This window comes from Salmo trutta, chromosome 13 (assembly GCF_901001165.1).
Source record: "Salmo trutta chromosome 13, fSalTru1.1, whole genome shotgun sequence".
Taxonomy (NCBI): Eukaryota; Metazoa; Chordata; class Actinopteri; order Salmoniformes; family Salmonidae; genus Salmo; species Salmo trutta.
In genome coordinates, this window is record NC_042969.1 from 21,677,944 (window position 1) to 21,696,810 (window position 18,867).

Genomic DNA, 18,867 nt, shown 5'->3' on the forward strand with positions numbered 1-18,867 from the left:
AAAAAAATGTGTTTTTTGTATTCTTTTTTTGTACCATCATCTTTGAAATGCAAGAGAAAGGCCATAATGTATTCTTCCAGCCCAGGCGCAATTTACATGTTGGCCACTAGATGACAGCAGTGTATGGGCAATGTTTTAAACTGATCCAATGAACCATTGCATTTCTGTTCAAAATGTTGTATCGAGCCTGCCCAAATGTGCCTAATTGGTTTATTAATACATGTTCAAGTTCATAACTGTGTACTCTCCACAAACAATAGCATGGTATTGTTTCACTGTAATAGCTACTGTAAATTGGACAGTGCAGTTAGATTAACAAGCTTTCTGCCAATATCAGATATGTCTATGTCCTGGGAAATGTTCTTGTTACTTACAACCTCATGCTAATCACATTAGCCCATGTTAGCTTTACTGTGCCGTGGGGGATCCACCGATCCTGTAGAGCAGGGTGGGCAACTCCAGTCCTTGAGGGCCTGATTGGTGTCACACTGTTTCTCCATCCCTAGCAAACACAGCTGATTAATTAAATTGCATTCTAAACTGAAGATCATGATTTGGTGATTATTGGAGTCAAGTGTGTTAGATAGGGCTGGGGCAAAACTGTGACACCAATCAGGCCCTCAATGACTGGAATTGCCCACCTCTGCTGTAGAGGTTAACATCCATTCTGCCTCCTTTCAGCGCGGTTATTCCTCACCTAGAACCTAACGCTTCAATATAACCAAAATGTTTGTCATTTAACTTTTAAAATGTGTACCTTTTGTGTGGCATAAACACAACTAGTCACAATGTTTTAATCTAGTTAGGCTACTTCAAAAGTCTCGTATAGGATACCTGTGCATGTTCATCCATTCCACTCTAATATAATTCCAACATCCAAACTGCACGAAGGCCATTCGAGTAATGGAAAGAGACTGATCTGTTACAGATCTCTTGCAAAACACCAAAAAGTTGAATGAGCTTCGGAGATTGGCCAACCAAGCCTTGAATATTTAGTAGGGAGGGATGTATTTTCTGTTTGTCGAGATTGACATACTCTACTTGATGGTGGTGTTGAAGGCACAAACCATGATGATAAGCGCTCAAAGTCTGTAATCGGTATGCAGTTATGTGTTGCTTACTGGTTGTGTGTGGTGCATTGCCATAGAAACCTGGTGGTGGAAAATTCATTGCATATATTTTATAGAATTCTAAATATAGCATCAATGTTGAAAATCCAATTTCCCCCTAGCTGATCTTTGTCTGCAGTCAGAGGATTTATTGTGTGTAAGATTAATCTCTTGCTAGAGTTAAATAGAGATCATTAAGGAGCTGTACAAATTGTAAAAATGAAAGTAAGCATAAACTCTGTCATAAATCCTCACATTTGTGTACTGGGATAGATAGAACAAGGACATACAGTATAAGCTATTTCCATACTATACTGTACTATTCTCTAAATGGATCGAATATGAATTATATACCACAGGGACAGAGCACCAGTTCGACTGTGTATTGTTTTATTAGAACCAAACATCCGGACTGTGTATTGTTTTATTAGAACCAAACATCCGGACTGTGTATTGTTTTATTAGAACCAAACATCCGGACTGTGTATTGTTTAATTAGAACTAAACAGCCGGACTGTGTATTGTTTTATTAGAGCTAAACAGCTGGACTGTGTATTGTTTTATTAGAACTAAACAGCTGGACTGTGTATTGTTTTATTAGAACTAAACAGCTGGACTGTGTATTGTTTAATTAGAACTAAACAGCTGGACTGTGTATTGTTTTATTAGAACTAAACAGCTGGACTGTGTATTGTTTTATTAGAACTAAACAGCTGGACTGTGTATTGTTTAATTAGAACCAAACAGCCGGTCTCACGGCTGTCGTAGGAAGGAGCAAAGTGCAGCGTGTGTGTCGTTCCACATTTTATTTTCACTGTGAAACTATGCAATACATATAAATAAACTGAATAACAAAACAACAAACCGTGACACAGAGGTGAAACATACACTAACTCAAAGACAATCTCCCACAAACCCAGGTGGAAAAAACACCAACTTAAGTATGATCTCCAGTTAGAGACAATGAGGACCAGCTGCCTCTAATTGGAGATCATCCCAAACAAAACCCAACAAAGAAATACAAAACTAGAACATAACAACATAGAAAAACTAAACTAGAAACCCCCCTGTCACGCCCTGACCTACTCTACCATAGAAAATAACAGCTTTCTATGGTCAAGACGTGACAGTCCCCCTTCCCCCCAAAGGTGCGGACTCCGAACGCACCAACACAAAAACAAAAAAAACTAAAAATACAAAGGGAGGGTTAGGGAGGGTGACAAATGTCTATGGCGGCTCTGGTACAGTACGCAGAACCTTCTCATCCCGCGGATCCTCTAGCAGAGGAGGCGGCTCCGGTTCGGGGCGTAACCCCCGCTAAGCCCGCTGATCCCTCTGCTTTTGTGTCCCCGGACCGCGGATCATCACCGGAGGTTCAGGGCTGCAGACCGGCGAGGGCTGCAGACCGGCGGCGGCCCGCAGCCCGGAACCCCCGGCGGCGGTCTGCAGCCCTGAACCTCCGGTGATGATCCGCGGTCCGGGGTTCCGGGCCGCCGCCGGGGGTTCCGGGCTGCGGGCCGCCGCCCGCCGCCGGGGGTTCCGGGCTGCGGGCCGTCTCAGGGGGTTCCGGGCTGCGGGCCGTCTCAGGGGGTTCCGGGCTGCGGGCCGTCTCAGGTGGTTCCGGGCTGCGGCCGTCTCAGGAGGTTCCGGGCTGCGGGCCGTCTCAGGAGGTTCCGGGCTGCGGGCCGTCTCAGGAGGTTCCGGGCTGCGGGCCGTCTCAGGCTGGACTGGGAACTGTCATTGGAAGCTCTGGACTGGGAACTGTCACCGGAAGCTCTGGACTGGGAATGCGCACTGGAGGCCTGATGCGTGGAGCTGGCACAGGTGGCGCCAGACTAGTAACACGCACCTCAGGGCGAGTGCGAGGAGCAGGCACAGGGCGTACCAGGCTGGATAGACTCACTGGAGGCTGGGTACGTGGGGCAGGTACAGGATATACTGGGCCGTGGAGGTGCACTGGAGGTCTCGAGCATAGAGCTGGCACAACCTGTCCTGGCTGGATGCTTATTTTCGCCCGGCAAACGCGGGGCGCTGGCACAGGACGCACTGGGCTGTGAATACGCACTGGCGACACAGTGCGCAGAGCCGGCGCAGGATATCCTGGACCGAGAATGTGAACTGGAGACCAGGAGCGCTGAGCTGGCACCACCCTTCCTGGCTGAATGCTCAACCTAGCTCGACAAATGCAGGGCGCGGGCACAGATCGCACCGGGCTGTGAATGCGCACTGGCGACACAGTGCGCATCACCACATAACACGGTGCTTGCTTTGTCACTCGCTCCCACAGTAAGCACGGGGAGTTGGCTCAGGTCTCCACCCTGACTCTGCCAATCTCTCCGTGTGCCCCCCCCCCCCCCCCAAAGTGTATAGTGCCTCATAATATCGCCGCTCAGCTTTCGCTGCCTCAATCTCCTCTTTCAGACGGCGATACTCCCCAGCCTGACTCCAGGGTCCTTTCCCATCCAGAATTTCCTTCCAGGTCCATTCCTGTTTCTCCTGGGCATGCTGCTTGGTCCTTTGGTGGTGGAAGATTCTGTCATGTTTGTCGTAGGAAGGAGCGGACCAAAGTGTAGCATGTGTGTTGTTCCACATTTTATTTTCACTGTGAAACTATGCAATACATATAAATAAACTGAATAACAAAACAACAAACCGTGACACAGAGGTGAAACATACACTAACTCAAAGACAATCTCCCACAAACCCAGGTGGAAAAAACACCAACTTAAGTATGATCTCCAATTAGAGACAACGAGGACCAGCTGCCTCTAATTGGAGATCATCCCAAACAAAACCCAACATTGAAATACAAAACTAGAACTTAACAACATAGAAAAACTAAACTAGAAAACCCCCATCACGCCCTGCCTACTCTACCATAGAAAATAACAGCTTTCTATGGTCAGGATGTGACAGCTGGACTGTGTATTGTTTTATTAGAACCAAACAGCTGGACTGTGTATTGTTTTATTAGAACTAAACAGCCGGACTGTGTATTGTTTTATTAGAATCAAACAGCTGGACTGTGTATTGTTTAATTAGAACCAAACAGCTGGACTGTGTATTGTTTAATTAGAACCAAACAGCTGGACTGTGTATTGTAGTATTAGAACCAAACAGCTGGACTGTGTATTGCAGTATTATACCCAAACAGCTGGACTGTGTATTGTAGTATTAGAACCAAACAGCTGGACTGTGTATTGTAGTATTAGAACCAAACAGCTGGACTGTGTATTGTTTAATTAGACCCAAACAGCTGGACTGTGTATTGTAGTATTAGAACCAAACAGCTGGACTGTGTATTGTAGTATTAGAACTAAATTGCTGGACTGTGTATTGTAGTATTAGAACCAAACAGCTGGACTGTGTATTGTTTAATTAGACCCAAACAGCTGGACTGTGTATTGTTTAATTAGACCCAAACAGCTGGACTGTGTATTGTTTAATTAGAACCAAACAGCTGGACTGGTTTTGACAATGTCACCAAATGACTTGTGTTGGATCCTCTCAGACATGGTAACTGTTTAATCCAGGCTTGAGAGTGACGGACTGAGGTTTTTTTCTCTTTATTCCTTTAGTAATCCTCCAGGGCTGTAGGATGTCAGGGGTCAGCCAGCAGGTTCCTACAGCCCAGCAAGAAAAGCATCTGTCAGCAGCCATATTCTCTCTCTCTCTCTCTCAAGGACAACTGCAACTGGAGGAAGGTTAGTTCCACATGAGCGGCTAGTTCCAACATTCCAGGAGTGTTGCTCCATATCTAAGAGTCAGCTGCCTGGTAGAGGGTGGAGGGGAGAGTGACCTCCAGGCATCATTTACAATTTAACACAGCAGCACGACAGCATGGTGGGAAGCACGCTGCATGACTTTACTACGCTTGAAGGAGACTGGGAGTGGAAGTGAATGCTGCTCCACTCCCTATCCCTAACCAAAACCCCCGCAGAAGCAGATCCAGGATCACTACTATATCCCATGGGGGCTGGTGGCAGAGTTGGTGGGAGGGTTGTGGGTTCCTCCTTACAGTCAATAGGGGAATCTCCCTAGCCCCAGCCCCTTGCTACTGGTAGCCGTACAATCGATGGCAACTATAATAGGATACTGGTGGTGGTGATAAGCTCCCATCTAATTACATGGCAAGGCCATTTCAAGGCCACTAACCCAGTTATACACTGAATACTCCCCAGTTGAGATCAATATACATTCCCAAGAAGCAGCCCAGAGGTTAGAATAAGGAAACACTGTGGAAATGGAGTAACACTGGTAGAAACACACACTTTGATGGTATATTGTGCATTAGTACACCTGAGATTGGGAGTTTGACACATTTAGTCCTCCTGAGATTGTGAGTTCGACACATTTAACCCTCCTGAAATTGTGAGTTTGTCAGAGAATGTGAAGCGGCATTTCAACTAACACTGCTAAGGAACAGAGAGCCTTATCCAACATCCAAGTCCTCCTGGCTGGCAGTAGTTTTCCTATCAAACACCAGGTCTAGGACTCTAGGTCAATGCATTACTTCAGGAACATTTGGATCAAAGGAATTCAAAACAAGAGCACTGCGTTCTCACTGAGTAAACAGTGGGCCACGCCTCTCTGAGCGCCACTCCCCCTCAGTCCCCCTCCAACGCCAGCCTTCTGTTTTCTTAACGATGTGTAACGGTTAAGTTTGGCTTTTCTTGTTTAACGAAAAACAAAAAGGTCCTCCCACCACTTTTAACCCTTCCCAGGTGTGGTGGGCTGGGGCCTTGGTCTGAGGGGGCTGTGAGAGGACCAGGGGGCCCCTGTTGGGTCACGGTGCCGACCCTCTCTGCAGGCTGTGCTCAAGGAGGGCAGTGAGTCCTGTGAGGGCTCAGGGCCCTGGGGCCTGAATCTGGCAGTATGGACAGTCCTTTACCTAGTAGGGACCAGGGCTCTCCATTACTCCCCTATACTGTCCTCTCTGATCCCAGTCTTCATCTGGCAAGCACTCTGTTGTATACAGAACTCAATGGACCCAAGCTTTCACACACACCCACACACATCATTCCATGCAAGCGGTATTTGTTTAATGTTTAAACACAGTGTAGTGCATGTTAGTGAGGCTCTGCCTACCTACAGTTAGACACAAGGACAAACAGCGACCGACCAGGGGGAACACCATGGCATATTATCATGTGATCTCAGCCTGAAATAGCTGTGTGTGTAAGTCACAAAAGGGGAATGGATACCAGTACACTCTGTGAACCTCAACACCCTTTTAATCAGCTTTATTCCAGGATCTAGAATATATATAGAGAGAGAAGAGAAGAGAAGAGAAGAGAAGAGAAGAGAAGAGAAGAGGAAAGAGAGAGAGAGAGAGAGAGAGAGAGAGAGAGAGACTGACTTTAGCCTAGAGGTTGGTGCAAGGTTAGAGATAAGAATAGATTTTGGGTTCTGAATGATTTAGTAGCCCTGTGCACTCCAGAATATTAGTCCAGAAGAAGAGAAACACACAACTGCTGCTCGGCACACCCGTTGCATGTTTACACACACACACACACACACACACACACACACACACACACACACACGTAAGAGAGACAGAGAGCAGTTCAACCACAGACAGCTGACCTGACTGGAGTGCCGCCAGAGTCCTGGAGACCTGACAACAGCATGTAGTATTTCCGGTTACCCATAACAGGAGGCAGAACACAGTGTCCCTGCATCAGCTTAGTCACAGTCATCCAGGCAGGACATGTTATGCACCCGTTGCCCTCTGCCTTTGACCTTGGGTCTTATTGGGTACCTGACACCTGTCAGTCAAAGGTACCACTGGGATGGTCTCTGGCAGTAATGCCGACCAATCCAGACCCGTAATGTTAACACACGTCCTTCATATCAGTCACTTCCACTTACATGTGCTCAGCGACCAAAGGGCATTTGCAACCTCCTTGCCTCTTGATTATTGACAGTACATAATATAAGCAGTTCAAAGCTAGCTACAGAAAAAAACTTACCAGGGTACAAAGACTGCACATTTATGCAACACTTTGTCATGACATATTTATCTGCAATACCTGGAACTGTCTTCCAATCATCCACAGGCACATAGAACACAAATCCTGTACACACGCCGTGGGCACAGATGTCAATTCAACATCTATTCCGCGTTGGTTCAACGTCATTTCATTGAAATGAGGTAGAATTCAACCAGTGTGTGCCCAGTGGGTAGCTACGGTGGACAGGGCTTGTTCACACACACACACACACACACACACACACACACACACACACACACACACACTAAGTCATTTTACTAGACCATGATCCTTCATGTTTTCCAGGCTGGCTTAAACTGCATGTGTGAATTACTAATAACTCAGAAATGACAGAAAGTCCTGTGGTTGAGTTGTGATTCATACTTGAGTCTCTCTCTCTCTCTCTCTCTGCAGTAGGCAGAGCATAGCTGTACAGACTGAGTCACAGTGTAAAAAGCAGAACCGCTCCAACCCCAAATCTGGATGATTAATGAGGACACTAAGGAGCCCTCCTCAAAATGACTGCGTTGAAAAGTGCATCCAGTACCTAACTTTCCACCTGTGTCCCATAGCACAACATTTTGTGTAGCGTTCCTCATGAAAGCAATCTGATGTATGATTGAGTAGACGGGCTGCCAGCTCAGGGGACTGCAGTCGTCACATCAATAGCTGTGGCAGAAAACCGCCCATGGTCAAAATACAGGTGCACTAAAAAATTAGGTGAGGCTCCCCAAACTTAGTTTGTATGCTAACTAGACCTACAGACTTAACTCAGGTGGTATAAAAGCAGGAAATAGAGTTAGTAAAGCACCATTGAGTGGCTAATAGTAAACTACTCTCCTTTTCTTCGACTTTGATCCTTTGGTGTCAGTCTTATCTCAAGGACTTAATCTTTGACAAATTTTGTTCGAAGGATTACAAGTAGTTGCTTTATCTGACCTAACAACATCCGCCTCCTCCCACCATGTTAATGGTTTGCCTTTCACCAGAATGCAACCGAAAGCAACTCAACTGCTCACACTGACTACCATTGGCATGAAGGGCGTGCAAAAGTCGAACGGGTCACACAGAGTGAGGAGAGAGAGACAAGGTGAAACAGTACAGGCTTACACATTAACTCTCATCTTTATGGTTTACACATTTCCAAGAAAATTGCCTTTTGCCTGAAATTGTTCAGTGGTGATAACGTCAGGCTTGCTGTGTGCTGTGGGGGTTTACAGCAGTATAAATCACACTGCCCTCTGGAACATGCCAAATGTTTCATAGCATGAGAGATGAGATACTATCTGGTTTCATGACAGAATAGACTCTCTCAGTGTGGGATTATACTGGTCGTCAGCTGGACAGGATAGGCCTACAGGTACACCAGCCTGGAAGGCAGGCAGGTAGCCAGGCAGGCAGGTAGCCAGGCAGGCAGGTAGCCAGGCAGGCAGGTAGCCAGGCAGGCAGGTAGCCAGGCAGGCAGGTAGGCAGGCAGGCAGGTAGCCAGGCAGGCAGGTAGCCAGGCAAGCAGGATAAACATCTGCATAGTTGCTCATCAGATTAGTGTTAACCACTGGTTGAAATATGTAATAACGGTGGTGGGTATGAGAGGTTAGGTGATCATTGTTTCGTTGCACACAGTAGGTTTGGTTTAATAAGCGCCAAGGTGTATCCTTTTAACCCCCACCTAGTCATTCATCAGCGTGGGTGTGACAGAGTAAGCAAGGCAAGTCTACTTGCTTAGGCAAGTTGTTTTGATTCCCTTCAACGTGAGGAGGGAGGTGTCCATGGTGTCTAACATTAGGATGTTATGGGATATGTGTGTCTCAGTGGACATGGTTATGGTTGATTGCTTGGTGGAGGGGACCTGTGAGTGCGACAGGCCAGCCATCCATCATGCAGGTCCGGAGGACAGCCCGCTCCATCTCCTGGGATTAAGAGCTCAGAGCTGATGAGCGCTTCCATGTTACTTCTCTCACACAGGACAGCACAGCGTAAGGGCACAGAGTAGGGACCCTAGAGAGGGGATGTCACCTCAATCAGAACTGCTCAGAACATTTACTCACCAGCACTGAACCAGGAGCCAACAACACTGCAGCAATAACAACCCCAGTTGAACTAGGCATTATTAGTTTAGGTCAGCATTAGCTCAAGTCATTAGTCCCTCATCACTTCCCATAACATGAAGAACAGATGGGAATACCCTATTCACCAGAGGGTGTAATTTAATATTGATCTAATGGGAATCTGGGACAGCTACTAGCCATAGCTTGAGCTGGGAGGACCCATCTACTATTTGTTGACATTTTGTTACCAAACAGATAGATCACTGGGAAATAGTCCTGTTTAGGCTGGGTTATATAGATAATACAGTCCAATACAATACCGTATAATACAATACAGTATTGTATAATACAATACCATGTAATTCAATACAGTATAGTACAACACAGTACAGTATAGTAGTACAATATAGTACAGTCTGCTCTGCTAAGGGAGAGTTCCTCCTTCTAGGGGAGAGGTATTCCTATTTATTTCAAGTCTAACATGAGCCCTGTACAATACTACACTACATGACCAAAAGTGTGTGGACACCTGCTCGTTGCACATCTCATTCCAATATCATGGGTATTAATATGGTGTTGGTCGCCCCTTTGCTGCTATAACAGCCTCCACTCTTCTGGGAAGGCTTTCCACTAGATGTTGGAACATTGCTGCAGGGACTTGCTTCCATTCAGCCACAAGAGCATTAATGAAGTCGGGCACTGATGTTGGGCGATTAGGCCGGGCTCGCAGTCATCATTCCAATTCATCCCAAATGTGTTCGATGAGGTTGAGGTCAGAGCTCTGTGCAGGCCAGTCAAGTTCTTCCACACCGATCTCGACAAACCATTTCTGTATGGACCTCGCTTTGTGCATGGACGCATTGTCATACTGAAACAGGAAAGGGCCTTCCCCAAACTGTTGCCCCAAAGTTGGAAGTACAGAATCATCTAGAATGCCATTGTATGCTGTAGCATTAACATTTATCTTCACTGGAACTAAGGGGCCTTGCCCAAACCATGAAAAACAGCCCCAGACCATTATTCCTCCTCCACCAAACTTTACAGTTGACACTATGCATTGGGGCAGGTAGCGTTCTCCTGGCATCCGCCAAACCCAGATTAGTCCGTCGGACTGCCAGAGGATGAAGCGTGATTCATTGCGTATGGTGATCTTAGGCTTGTGTGCGGCTGCTCGGCCAAGGAAATCCATTTCATGAAGCTCCCGACGAAAAGTTATTGTGGTGATGTTGCTTCCAGGCAGTTTGGAACTCGGTAGTGAGTGTTGCAACTGAGAACAGATTATTTTTACGCGCTACAGCACTTGGCAGTCCCGTCTGTGAGCTTGTGTGGCCTACCATTTCGCAGCTGAGCCGTTGTTGCTCCTAGATTTTCCACTTCACAATAACAGCACTTACAGTTGGCCGAGGCAGCAGGGTAGAAATTTGACCAACTGACTTGTAAAAAAAAAAGGTGGCATCCTATGACGGTACCATGTTGAAAGTCACTGAGCTCTTCAGTAAGGCCATTCTACTGCCAATGTTTGTCTATGGAGCTTACATGCCTGTGTGCTTGATTTATACACCTGTCAGCAACGGGTGTTTCTGAAATAGTGGAATCCACAGATTTTAAGGGGTGTCCACATAGTTTTGTACATATAGTGTATGATGCCCAGCCCTGACAAACAGAGAGAGTGAAAACAAGGCTTACTACTCACAGTGGGATTTTACAGCCACAGACAGACACAGGTTCATGTTTATTGAAGGAGACTGGCAGCCTAAATGTAGTCTGAAAGTACTACACCCCATGTAGCCTCCCGCCTGCTCCCCAACAGCCCAAACATGGCCTGTCGCTCTCTCTACAAGATGGATGACACCACAGTTTATCAAGGGCCAACTTTATGATATAACATCATGAATATGCATTGCATTTATTTTGTATAGTGGGTTCTCATGGAAGGCCCCAAAAGTTTAACCCTTTACATACATTCTGAGTATGAATTGGACAAACTTGTCATAGTATAGACAGTGCTACCACTATATTGTTATGGCCATGAGAGATTGGCAGGGCATGGACAGCTGAGGAAGAATGAGGGACAAACCCCCTGCAGCTAGTTGGCCTTGATTGCTTGTGATCATGATGTAATCAAATCAGGCTTAAGGCTCTTAATGGACGCTTTGTTGGGTGTGTGGGAGTCTCCTCCATTCCCTCGTCTGACTAACAGGAGACAGGGCAGACTACCTACCTGACTGACAGGACAGCCTACCTAACTGACTGACAGGAGACCGGACAGCCTACCTCACTGACAGGAGACAGGACAGCCTACCTACCTGACTGACAGGAGACAGGACAGCCTACCTACCTGACTGACAGGAGACAGGACAGCCTACCTAGAGACAGGACAGTCTACCTACCTGACTGACAGGAGACAGGACAGCCTATCTACCTGACTGACAGGAGACAGGACAGCCTACCTAGAGACAGGACAGTCTACCTACCTGACTGACAGGAGACAGGACAGCCTACCTACCTGACTGACAGGAGACAGGACAGCCTACCTAGAGACAGGACAGTCTACCTACCTGACTGACAGGAGACAGGACAGCCTACCTAGAGACAGGACAGTCTACCTACCTGACTGACAGGAGACAGGACAGCCTACCTACCTGACTGACAGGAGACAGGACAGCCTACCTACCTGACTGACAGGAGACAGGACAGTCTACCTACCTGACTGACAGGAGACAGGACAGCCTACCTAGAGACAGGACAGTCTACCTACCTGACTGACAGGAGACAGGACAGCCTACCTACCTGACTGACAGGAGACTACAACCTGGCCTGTGTGTAGGGGGGGAGTGACCAAAGTGCACACGCAAGGCGGAAATTCACACAAACCACCGGTCCAGAGCGGTCAGTTGGTCCACAGGGAAGACAGCCAGGTCAATTTTAAAATGTCATTGAGATTACACAGACAGCCCATAGTTCATCAGAATGGGATTGTGCTGCTGCTTCACATCTGCTTGATATCTTGTTTCTCTCCATCCTTTTGAAATGACAGAAGAAATAAGAGGTGAGATATGGGGGTGTCGTCTGTTGAAGAACAATCGTAAATGGTATTCTGATACTCTGATACACACAATGATGCCCTCATACAGAAAAAAACTATCCTGTTTGTTTTTGTAATATCATAACTGCTCTCTAATATTATGAGACAAAATGTTAACAAAAATCTACCAGACAGAGGTTGTAGTTCAAAATTGTATTGGTCACATACACGTGTTTAACAGATGTTATTGTGAGTGTAGCGAAATGCTTGTGCTTCTAGTTCTGACAGTGCAGTAATATCTAACAAATTCACAAGAAATACCTATAACACACAAATCTAAGAAAAGGAATGGAATAAAAATATACAATTGAAGTCAGAAGTGTACATACACCTTAGACAAATACATTCCTGACAATTAATCCTAGTAAAAATTCCCTGTCTTAGGTCAGTTAGGATCCCCACTTTATTTTAAGAATGTGAAATGTCAGAATAATAGTAGAGAGAATTATTTATTTCAGCTTTTATTTCTTTCATCACATTCCCAGTGTGTCAGAAGTTCACATACACTCAATTAGTATTTGGTAGCATTGCCTTTAAATTGTTTAACTTGGGTCAAATGTTTCAGGTAGCTTTCCACAAGCTTCCCACAATAAGTTGGGTGAATTTTGGCCCATTCCACCTGACAGAGCTGGTGTAACTGAATCAGGTTTGTAGGCCTCCTTGCTTGCACATGCTTTTTCAGTTCTGTCCACAAATTTTCAATAGGATTGAGATCAGGGCTTTGTGATGGCCACGCCAATACCTTGACTTTGTTGTCCTTAAGCCATTTTGCCACAACTTTGGAAGTATGCTTGGGGTCATTGTCCATTTGGAAGACCCACTTGCGACCAAGCTTTAACTTCCTGACTGATGTTTTGAGATGTTGCTTCAATATATCCACATAATTTTCTTCCCTCATGATGCCATCTATTTTGTGAAGTGCACCAGTCCCTCCTGCAGCAAAGCACCCCCACAACATGATGCTGCAACCCCCGTGCTTCACGGTTGGGATGGCTTGCAAGCCTCCCCCTTTTTCCTCCAAACATAACGATGGTCATTATGGCCAAACAGTTCTATTTTTGTTTCATCAGACCAGAGGACATTTCTCCAAAAAGTACGATCTTTGTCCCCATGTGCAGTTGCAAACCGTTGTCTGGCTTTTTTAATGCCGGTTTTGGAGCAGTGGCTTCTTCCTTGTTGAGCGGCCTTTATGTCAATATAGGACTCGTTTTACTGTGGATATGGATGCTTTTGTACCCGTTTCCTCCAGCATCTTCACAAGGTCCTTTGCTGTTGTTCTGGGATTGATTCGTACTTTTCGCACCAAAGTACGCTAATCTCTAGGAGACAGAACGCGTCTCCTTCATGAGCAGTATGACGGCTGCATGGTCCCATGGTGTTTATACTTGCGTACTATTGTTTGTACAGATGAACGTGGTACCTTCAGGCGTTTGGAAATTGCTCCCAAGGATGAACCAGACTTGTGGAGGTGTAGAATATTTTCTGAGGTCTTGGCTGATTTCTTTTGAGTTTTCCATGATGTCAAGCAAAGAGGCACTGAGTTTGATGGTAGGCCTTGAAATACATCCACAGGTACACCTCCAATTGACTCAAATGATGTCAATTAGCCTATCAGAAGCTTCTGAAGCCATGACATAATTTCCTGGAATTTTCCAAGCTGTTTAAAGGCACAGTCAACTTAGTGTATGTAAACTTCTGACCCACTGGAATTGTGATACAGTGAATTATAAGTGAAATTATCTGTCTGTAAACAATTTTGGGAAAAATTACTTGTGTCATGCACAAAGTAGATGTCCTAACTGACTTGCCAAAACCATAGTTTGTTAACTAGAAATTTGTGGAGTGGTTGAAAACGAGTTTTAATGACTTCAACGTAAGTGTATATAAACTTCCGACATCAACTGTGTACATATGTGGTCCTTCGGTTGTAACCACATGCTGTTACTATTATAGTAAGGCATGTACTGATGCAATCCTAAGAACCATAAATGTCTTTCCATATGAAGACTGATGGACTGCATAACACAAAATAGTTTTTTGATGTTCCTCTCTCTCCAGGAGGGAATTGGAATCCAGTTCAAAGGTTGTCAGACAGTAACACTGACTTTAATTGACAGCAGGCTACCAGGCCAGGGAGGGAACCAGCACTGTTGTGTCCTCAGTCAACTCTGTACATCGTCCTTGGTTGGCCACTAACTTTTGACTCATCACATCCGCTGCTGCTACTGTTTATTATCCATCCTGTTGCCTAGTCACTTTACCCCAACCTATATGTACATATCTACCTCAATTACCTTGTATCCCTGCACATGGACTCAGTATTGGCACCCCGTGTATATAGACAAGTTAGAGTTACTCATTGTGGTTTTATTCCTTGTGTTTTACATTATTTCTATCTTTCTCTGTCTGCGTTGTAGCAAGGGGCCTGTAAGTTAGCATTTAAATGTTAGTCTACACCTGTTATTTACAAAGCATGTGACAAATAACATTTTAATGTGAGAAGCATGAGCGCACACACACACACACACACACACACACTCCAACTAAGGCTGAGCTCACAAGCCAAGCAAGGAAATGTTTTCAGTTCCACCAAATCATGAAGAGGTATTTGGACTTGCTTGGTCAGCAAGTCAGGATTTCCAAATATGTCTTGAATGCTGTGTGCTGAGCAGTAGTGCCTTTGTTAAAAAGGTCTTGTTTACATGCTGTTTCACAACGGTGATTGTTAAAAAGGTCTTGTTTACATGCTGTTTCACAACGGGGATTGTTAAAAAGGTCTTGTTTACATGCTGTTTCACAATGGGGATTGTTAAAAAGGTCTTGTTTACATGCTGTTTCACAACGGGGATTGTTAAAAAGGTCTTGTTTACATGCTGTTTCACAACGGGGATTGTTAAAAAGGTCTTGTTTACATGCTGTTTCACAATGGGGATTGTTAAAAAGGTCTTGTTTACATGCTGTTTCACAACGGTGATTGTTAAAAAGGTCTTGTTTACATGCTGTTTCACAACGGGGATTGTTAAAAAGGTCTTGTTTACATGCTGTTTCACAATGGGGATTGTTAAAAAGGTCTTGTTTACATGCTGTTTCACAACGGTGATTGTTAAAAAGGTCTTGTTTACATGCTGTTTCACAACGGTGATTGTTAAAACGTGATGAGTGTAGGGTTTACAGCAAACAGCTAATACTTGTGTAAATGCAGTCATGGTCATTATAAAAATCCTTACTTTATAGAAAAGATTCACAAGGCATCTGTTATCAGGAATGACAATCAGAACTGTGTTGTTTTGGGTGCTCATGAGCCACCATGTTGACTATCAGAACTGTGTTGTTTTGGGTGCTCATGATCCAACATGTTGACTGTTTACAGTGACAACACTGTTTACACCAGGCAGGCAGCATGGTGCACTGAGGGTGGTGTTTACATGTAAAGCCAGGATTAAGGCCTGAAATTCCTTCATCTGCAAAGGGATTACAGTGCAAGTGGAACAGGTGTTTGTGACATATTCTGCAAGTCAATAAACATACATTCAAAAGAGAACACAGATTCCCCAAAGACCTCAATCGGTTTGAGATGAACGTACTGAACTCTCCAACGTGTCACTTGTAGTGATAGCTGGGCTAGAGCTAGGACGAATGGGTGCTGGCTGGGACAGGACTGGGACGTGGGTGGCTGCAAGAAAGGAAATCCTAAAAAGTCAGTCAGGGCCTTGTGCATTCCTGACCCTCTTGACCTCTGGTGTGACCCCCTCCCTTGACTCCTGAGTGCTCTGGATTCTGTCCTAGCTGCTCTGACTTATGATGGTTTTATCACAGTAGTATCAAATATGTTTTATTGTTCTGTGGTAGTATTCCCTGGATGTCAATGCTATTATGGACAACCTTGTGCTCCAAGGCAGCCTTGGCTGAGTGGCTGGCTGGGGCTGGGAGGCAGAGAGGGGCAGCTACAGCTCTCAAATGATCTACAGCATGTTGTTTGTATCGTCTGTTTTCCTAATAGCCGTCGCCATAGCAGGCTGAGGCAGCAAGGCAGACTGAGGCAGCAAGGCAGACTTCGGTCTCCATGGATCTGTTGTGTGTATTGTCTGCTCTGCTCTCTGTTCATCTCAACCCACGGTCTCCAATCCACTCCAGTCTCTGCTCTGGGCTTCCTCACAGGCAGTTTCACAAACAAGACAGGGAGTCCATCAACACCAAGCAGCCAAATCACTCTGTTCCCGCTCCCATAGCTAACCACACATACTTACCCTTCCATGATTAAACCATGCTTATTCATGTAAGCCAGCAGACTTTCAGAGCTCTCTGGAGGGTCATATAACAGATTCTGGAGAGAGAGAGAGAGGGGGGAGGGGGGTAGATGTGTGAAGGTGGATGAGATGAGGACATTACGTTGCGAGGTGAAGACATGGGATTTTAGCAGCTTCTCCTTGGTCAGGCCTGAAGCAATTCCATTCCAGAAGGTGCTGGTCTCCATAATTCTGGAGAGAAAATCTTGATTATTGTCCAGTCGTGTGGTCCAGTGCTGCAAGGAAAGACCTAGTTAAGCTGCAGCTGGCCCAGAACAGAGCGGCATGTCTTGCTCTTCATTGTAATCAGAGGGCTTATATAAATACTATGCATGCCAGTATCTCTTGGCTAAGAGTTGAGGAGAGACTGACTGCATCACTTCTTTTTATAAGAAACACTTTGTTGAAAATCCCAAATTGTTTGCATAGTTAACTTAAACACAACTGACACACACACTTATCCCACCAGACATGCCACCAGGGGTCTTTTCACAGTCCCCAAATCCAGAACAAATTCAAAAAAGCGTACAATATTATATAGAGCCCTTATTGCACCTTCCATCTCATATTGCTCAAATAAACAGCAAACCTGGTTTCAAATCACAGATAAAGCAACACCTCACCTCAACACCTCATATGTAGGCTAGGTGTGACTTTAAAAAAGGTATATAGTTCTGTCCTTGAGCTGTTCTTGTCTATTGATGTTCTGTATTATGTCATTCTGTATTATGTGTCATGTTTTGTGTGGACCCCAGGAAGAGTAGCTGCTGCTTTTGCAACAGCTAATGGGGATCCTAATAAAATACCAAATAACTTCATTCCAGAGATGGTCTTCATAACTATACCCTCTCCCCAACGACAAATGACCAATTATTCATTTTACGGCCACAGAGTTGGGGAGAGGATCCATAAAAGATGGCAGCTTTAAGGAATTGGTGGATTGGGGTGAATCGAGCAGAGGATGGTCAAAAGATTTAGCCATCGCGTGAAGCGTCTTCTGTGGTATGAGCCAGCTTCACGTGGCATCGATCACAAGTGCCAAATACAGAGGGATGTGGACATGCTATATAGCAGGGGGTATTCAACTCTGACCCTACGAGGTAAGGAGCATACTGGTTCTGTTCTACCTCAATTAATTGCACCCACCTGGTGTCCGAGGTCTAAAATCAGGCCCTGCTTATAGGGAACAATGAATAATATCAGTGGAACTGGCTTCGAAGTCCAGAGTGTAGTTGTAAGGCTTCCAGGCCCAGAGTGTAGTTGTAAGGCTTCCAGGCCCAGAGTGTAGTTGTAAGGCTTCCAGGCCCAGAGTGTAGTTCTAAGGCACAGGATGTATCCTGATAGGATGTGTCCTGAATACAAATGCGCTATTGGCTGAGACGAAGCTTGACTGCGTTTCGAAGGATCCAATGTGTCATACAAGAAGATCCCCGTGTCTTATGTTCCCTTCAATGCCCAGTTCTCATTGATCATTTCAACTTCATGAAAAATTAAACAGTACATGGGAATAATAATATGAGAAACAGGACATAAGCACATACATCTCCCAGTGGTACTGTATATATGTTTAATGTAAACATGTTGGAAAAATATGTACAACTGCAAAAATAAACAGTTATTTCCTACTATAGCAATATAGCATTTCATTTGGCTGTAAGCTCTAGTCCATACTGTACAATACAGAAACAAGAGAACATGAGATGATTGACAGTTTAAAGAGCGAGATTAAAATGGTACCAAATCGATTCAAAACAAATATTCGATAGCTCGCACACAGCATCGGCTAAATTTTCACTGCAGCGATTACGAATTTGAACTCCAAGAGTTTGTGAAACCCTATTGAGCTTAGTGTCATGTAAGTGTTATAAAGTGCCTGATCAGGTTGCCAGAGGGGGACATGCCATATATTTGTGCCAGGTTGGATGACTGGGATGGGCTCCTTTCTAACATCGAACATAAACACCCCAATCCCCGCCCTCCTTCCCCCTCTGCGTGTCTGAGTGCCAAACTATCGCAAGCGCTAAGTCCTGCACCCTTGTGATGACTGTTTACATCCCTGACATTCTAGGCCAGTACTGTTTACAGGAGAGAGTAGGGAGAGAGAGCTCTAGAGAGGGGAACAGGTAGAGGGGAAGAGAGCTCTAGAGATGGGAAGAAGAGGAGAGAGCAGGGAGAGGAGGAGAGAGCTCTAGAGAGCAGGGAGAGGAGGAGAGAGCTCTAGAGAGCAGGGAGAGGAGGAGAGGGCTCTAGAGAGCAGGGAGAGGAGGAGAGAGCAGGGAGAGGAGGAGAGAGCTCTAGAGAGTATGGAGAGGGTTAGAGAGCTCTAGAGAGTAGGGAGAGGATTAG

General features: G+C 45.4%; 1 protein-coding gene across 4 annotated transcripts in view; it reads right to left on the reverse strand.

The window, feature by feature from the left end:
* Positions 1–4,536: 4,536 nt before the first annotated feature.
* Positions 4,537–18,867, reverse strand: part of LOC115205439 (Rho guanine nucleotide exchange factor (GEF) 37) — a 31,695-nt gene continuing 17,364 nt past the window's right edge. The window contains exons 16-19 of one of the 4 annotated variants that reach the window (XR_003880606.1): positions 16,483–16,559; positions 11,941–12,172; positions 11,709–11,792; positions 11,496–11,656 (exon numbers count right to left, since the gene is read on the reverse strand). The gene's annotated coding sequence lies outside the window, so the exon portion shown is untranslated. Of the gene's footprint in view, positions 4,733–11,495; positions 11,657–11,708; positions 11,793–11,864; positions 12,173–14,581; positions 16,560–18,867 lie in introns of those variants that run through there. The other 3 variants (XR_003880605.1, XM_029771418.1, XM_029771417.1) reach the window with 3 other exon arrangements.